Here is a 6,052-nt window from a genome sequence, read left to right as displayed (position 1 = left end):
ATCCTCAATTTTTGGAAACTTAAAAAGCCCTTCTGTTAAGCCCCGATCAATGAACCTACAAAACCCTTCAAATTGTATCTGATTCAATCCAGGTAGTGTAGACATTTCTTCATTTTCACTCCCAAGCATTTTCAATTTCCCCGTGAATTTTATCGAAAAATATTCCACGATTTGCTGTCATGCTTCATCAAATCACATGAATCCATTTAGCAATATTGGAATTTCTATTCTTTATACTGAATTACATGAAATCTTACCTAATCCCGTGTATCAAATATTTCTTAGTGTATGAAATACCTATTATGAAAAGAGAAAGAAATATTAGAATTTGATACTCAACTTCGAAGGAATTTGCAACAAAACAAACAGATAGAATCGAAAGTCTAATCTAAAAAAGGATTGGAAATTTCTACGGGCATTTCAATATTTTTTTTAGGAATCTAAAAAAATGCATTTCATTTCTATCATTATTATGATATTACATATTCAAATTCAATTGGATACAAAAAAAAATCCATTCGAAATTGTCAAGAAAAGATATATTTTGAAGTGAAGTATTTTGGAGAGAATTGGGGAGAATATGATTAGAGTATGTTATGTGTAATGTAATAAGGCTTGTATTTTTGAAACATGCATATATTTAACTGCAGCTATAGATCTGTCTCTAACTTTATTGCAGTCATATTTGTTCAGGATAACAAACACATAACATGTTGTGTGAATTTTTACAAATTTTCTATTGAAAATTGTAAAAAAAGAATAAGCACGATAATTTCTTGAAAATACCGTATAGTATTGGTATTCTATATCTATATAGATATGGATAAGATACTCGATTAGATAATATCTGTGTAACAGATCAAATTGATATTCTAGGGTTTACATATATTGAAAGTTGCTGTTATAATTAGAATGAACAAAGTTAAAAAAAAAAGCAATATTGATTGGTTATGTATCAATTTTTATTTTCTGATCTCATTAAGAAAAAAAAATTTCTATTCAAATATTCAAGAATAATTCATAAAAGAATAGTTAACGGTTGCGATTTGTCTCAAGATTGTTTTTCAATTTTTCAATAGAAAGAAAAGGGGGGAGTATTCTCAAAAACTTCATATCTATATTTTTATTGGCGGCATGGCCGAGTGGTAAGGCGGGGGACTGCAAATCCTTTTTCCCCAGTTCAAATCCGGGTGTCGCCTGATCGATAAGAAACTGTAAATGAAAGATTATATTACGTTTTTTTAGAAAACTTTTTTTCCAACAGAAGCAAGCGAGGGAAAAGGAGTCTTGAGAATTGCGTTTGATTCGAAATTATAAGCATCAGTAGCTTAAAAAATGTTGTAAATATTTTTGTCTCGAATTCAAGGAAAGATTCTAGTAGTGAAAAGGAATCCATAAATTTAGAAATGATAGTTCGTTCACTACACAACTATTGTAGTGTCTGTCTCCTGACTGGGTCTTTTATTAGATTGGATTAAGAATAAGTCGGATAGGAAAGTCCATTTTTAGGTAGAGAAAAGGCAGAAGAAAAACCTTCTATACAGACTAATTTAAAGTTTATGAGTGCTTCCACATTTTATCAATATTATTTATTTAGATCAATTCTATTTAATAGCTTTAATTTAGCTAATTCGCTTTCGTAATATTCAAAAAAAGTATTCTTTAGATTTTCATATTCTATATTCTAATAAAATTAAAAAGTTTTGATTCTAAAATCGAATAGAAAAGAAAAAAAGTTTTTTTAATTATTTTAGAGAACGAATTGGGAGACATTTAAGGGACTATTTCAAATAGAAAGAAGAGTATAAGTATGCAAATGAATCTGTCTTGATTCTTTTTTTATGAAATCCTTAAGGAAATGATAAAAGAGAAATCTTAATATTCCCACCTGGTAGTAACATTCATTGACTTATAACTTCCTATAATTTTTTTATGTTTAATGTTTTATGATTTTACTAAAAATAATCAAAAAAAACTTTTTAGATGTTCTAATAACTAATAAATAGAATGAATTCTTGTTTTTCGTGAATGATGTTAGCCCAGAATCCTTTTTTTGACTCTGTAATAGCAATTCCACTATTATAGTATAGTATTTTTAGCGAATAATACAAAAAAAAGAATAGAATAAAAAATTTGAAAAAATAATGAAATAGTTCCTTCATATTTATAGAGATAGGAGACAAAATTTACATGGATATAGTAAGTATTGCTTGGGCTGCTTTAATGGTAGTTTTTTCATTTTCCCTTTCCCTCGTAGTATGGGGAAGAAGTGGGCTATAGGGATACTAAAAATTGAGTTAAGGGATCCAAGTAACCTTGTTGATTTCTACCTGAATTTTTGAATTTCGAAACTATTGAATGAAAATATTTCATTTAAACTAATACTAATTAATTGAGTTCAAATAGAAAATCTATCTTGATTCTATTATATTTTAGTAGTGTAATGTATTCTATGTATCTTATAGGAATTGAAAATACTCTTTCAATCAAACAAATATTTTCATTATTCCCATATTCCTATTTTGAGAAAAACAAGGGAATCAAAAAGAAGAAGAAATGGATTCCTATTCCAATCAAATTTTTCTTAAAATTTCTATTTCGATGAACTGACGCTTAACCTGGTTATATAGATATATATATATATGGAAAATGGCGGACCGTGTAATAACCATTCCTGTTTTTTTACCCCCTTTTTTTCCTAAGATACCGGAATTGTTTGTAAAAAGAATCTGAAAAAAAAAATTGGACGCAATTCTCAGATAGTAGAAATCAAATTGATTTCTACTATCTGGATTACGCTGATTGTACGATCATTTTTTTAAATCATTCATAAAAATGAAGAAATCATATTTCAGTGAAATTAGTCACTTTTACTTACCGTTTTTACATAAATTATAAGTAAAAAAGCAGTAGGAACTAGAATAAACAGTGCAGTAGCAATAAATGCGAGAATATTTACTTCCATAATCTTTATTATGTTCTATTTCTCTTAAATTTCTAAAAAAAAAATTCGGGATTTAATCCCATAGAAATGTTCAATCTTTCAACAATGGTATAAATTGGATTTCAATGATATCAAATCGGATCAATATCATGAATCACAAAATCTGAGCTATCAAATCAACTCATGAAATAGTATAACATAGGAAGATCTTTTATCCATACTAAATAAAACAAAAAAACATTTATTCTTGATGAAAGTCCAAAATCCCTTTCCTTCCTTTTTCGGCGAAACAAATGAAAAAGCAGGGGGGGGCCCCAAATAAAATTTTGTTTATCAATTTGATTCCCTACAAATACACAAAAAAGGAATTTATTTTTTATTTTTTTGGATTTATATCCAACGGGATTGACGGGGCTCGAACCCGCAGCTTCCGCCTTGACAGGGCGGTGCTCTGACCAATTGAACTACAATCCCAGGGAAAGGGGTGTACTGTATAAATATTTTTACGGACCGTTTCTGTCAAACCTTTTCTTTTTCTATTTCGGATTCGAACCTTTTTGTTGTAAATGAAAAAAGCGCATTTTTTTATATATTGATATGTATATCGATATCCACTTTAGTGAGATCGACACAAATTACTCGTAATCCGTTTCTTATTCTTATTCTATTAACAAATCGATTGAAAATTGAATCAATGAAAAAAAAATATTTTTTTTTTCAATTTTTCCTTATATTTTCTACTTACAGATCTTGACATGAATACCGATTATTAACAAGATTTTGAATTTGTGGAAAGAAATATGGAATACAGAAAAAAAAGAAATAACCTTAGATATGTTTAATATTTTGATTCTTCCGTATCATAGCACATCAGTCATTTCCAGAGAACTATAAATGGGTTATAGAATTTCATAGTGGATCGGCAAATTCTTGGGCCGAGCTGGATTTGAACCAGCGTAGACATATTGCCAACGAATTTACAGTCCGTCCCCATTAACCGCTCGGGCATCGACCCAGCACAATAGGAAGAATACATTTCAGTTTTTATTGAAAATTTTTGATCAACTTCCTTTCGTAACACCCTACCCCCAGGGGAAGTCGAATCCCCGCTGCCTCCTTGAAAGAGAGATGTCCTGAACCACTAGACGATGGGGGCATACTTGCCCGACCGCCATTATACTACGTTCATAGTATGAACAGTTTTTTGCAATTGTCAATATAATGATATGATTCGATAAAAAAAAATATTTTTCGTTCTTTCATAATTCCATAGAAATTTTTTATTAATCATTTATATTTCTAAATTTTTTTATTCCAGTCATAATAAGAAAAAAAAAGAAGTAATGTTCCAATAAAGAGAAAATTCTTCACAGGAATGATTCGTTTGTTGCAAAGGACGAGAGGTTAAAACTTCATTTCTATCATTTATTACTAATACTAAGATTCGATAGGTAGATTTATATCTAATACTAAGAAAAAAAACTTTGGAAAATAGAATTTTTCAATAAAAAAATAAAAATTTGGTTTAGGGACAGAACATATTGAATCCATTTTATCAATGATTCGATTTTATCAATGTTTCGATGAAATATTTTATTTTGTGAGTACATTTATGTATCAATAAAAAGAATTTAGTGTTATGATTAGAATGACTTCAAGAATCCATTTTGAAATAATATATTTGATATGGATCAAATCCAATCTTAATCAATTCTTTTTTTTAACTATATTCTATTCACTAGGTAAATCCAATTTTTTGTTCTTTGATGAGTCATTATACAAATAATAGATATTGATGTACATGTATTCTAATCCCATTTATATCATTTAATTTATATAATTTATATAAATTTATAGAAATAATTTATATAAATTTATAGAATAAGTATACACAGTAACAAATATATGTACTAGTCATGCTAGTTCCTTATTTAGAAATTGAAAGAAAGAAAAAGGGCCCTTTTAACTCAGTGGTAGAGTAACGCCATGGTAAGGCGTAAGTCATCGGTTCAAATCCGATAAGGGGCTTTTTACTTTTTTTTTCAAAAGCAATAGTCTTTCTATTTGAAGGAAGAATAAAAAGATTCTTGATATTTTGAAAAAGTTTCTATTTGTAATAAAAAAGAAAAAGTGTAAAATTCAATAATGGAAAAATAAAAAAAAGTAAGTGGACCTAACCCGTTGAATTATATTTATATCTACTATTCTGATATTCAAATTTGATAAAGATTCAATTCGAACAATTTTTTTTCTTTTTAAGACTTTTTTCGTTTAGACTCCCTAAGAATCTCTGAATATTTCCAATGAAATCTTCTTGTTTCTGAACTAAGAAAAAAGGTTATGCCTTTTCTTTACTCAGAAGGGCCTTAATACGAATTTCAAGTTCCACCAAACAAGTTTTTTTAAAATTAAAATGAAACATATTTTTTTCCATAAATTTCTATTATTTCTATAAGATTAGATAGAATCTTATAGAAATAATAGAAAAATACATTAAATTATGTCTTCACATATCAAATAGTTTCTTTTCATATCGATGTGTACGATATTTTTCCAGCAATTCATATATATGAGACAAAAACTTTCATTTACAGTTTTTTCTTTTTATTATAGTATTTATAAAAAAAAATGAAATACTAAAGAAAAAACTGTAAATGAAATAGAAATTTAGAAAACCTATGATCCTACAGTAGTTTCCTAGACAAAATAGAAGTCAATTCACAACCAAACTTCAAGAATAAGTTTCTTTGATGAAAGGAGAGAAATATGTCTGAAGATCCGCTAGGTATAAGAAGTGAAACAGGGGATCATTTGTTTCTTGAACAGTTCTGAAAAAAAAATTTCTATCGGATTTTGGAGTCATAGCAGATTTTATGATTGATGACTTGGAAGATTTTTAAGAATAGATAAGGAATAACCACATCGAGTTCATGGATTTGCCCTAGATATCAATAGACCCATAAATGATTTTTTATTCGAAACCGATTAGAAAACAAGGGAAAGTATACTTATATATTCTATATATATATAGAGAGAGAAATGAATAGAGATAAATGATCAAGGTCCGTCCCATCTCTGAAAATGCTCTATGAGGTGTTGGGAAATGGT

General features: G+C 28.3%; 4 non-coding genes across 4 annotated transcripts; 2 read left to right on the top strand and 2 right to left on the bottom strand.

Annotated features, from left to right (window-relative positions):
• Positions 1 to 1,128: 1,128 nt before the first annotated feature.
• On the top strand, positions 1,129 to 1,199 carry TRNAC-GCA (transfer RNA cysteine (anticodon GCA)). Its single transcript has one exon. It is a non-coding gene; the product is annotated as a tRNA-Cys (tRNA).
• Positions 1,200 to 3,344: 2,145 nt separating this feature from the next.
• TRNAD-GUC (transfer RNA aspartic acid (anticodon GUC)) lies at positions 3,345 to 3,418 on the bottom strand. The gene has a single exon. It is a non-coding gene; the product is annotated as a tRNA-Asp (tRNA).
• A 457-nt stretch (positions 3,419 to 3,875) lies between these two features.
• Positions 3,876 to 3,959, bottom strand: TRNAY-GUA (transfer RNA tyrosine (anticodon GUA)). The gene has a single exon. It is a non-coding gene; the product is annotated as a tRNA-Tyr (tRNA).
• A 941-nt stretch (positions 3,960 to 4,900) lies between these two features.
• Positions 4,901 to 4,972, top strand: TRNAT-GGU (transfer RNA threonine (anticodon GGU)). The gene has a single exon. It is a non-coding gene; the product is annotated as a tRNA-Thr (tRNA).
• The last annotated feature ends 1,080 nt before the right edge of the window (positions 4,973 to 6,052 follow it).

This window comes from Vigna unguiculata, unplaced genomic scaffold (assembly GCF_037176805.1).
Source record: "Vigna unguiculata cultivar grain cowpea cultivar isolate G323 ecotype 2 unplaced genomic scaffold, ASM3717680v1 ptg000165l, whole genome shotgun sequence".
In the NCBI taxonomy this organism is placed as follows: Eukaryota; Viridiplantae; Streptophyta; class Magnoliopsida; order Fabales; family Fabaceae; genus Vigna; species Vigna unguiculata.
The sequence above is the reverse complement of the archived record's forward strand: the minus strand, read 5'-3'. Positions and strand labels throughout refer to the sequence as shown.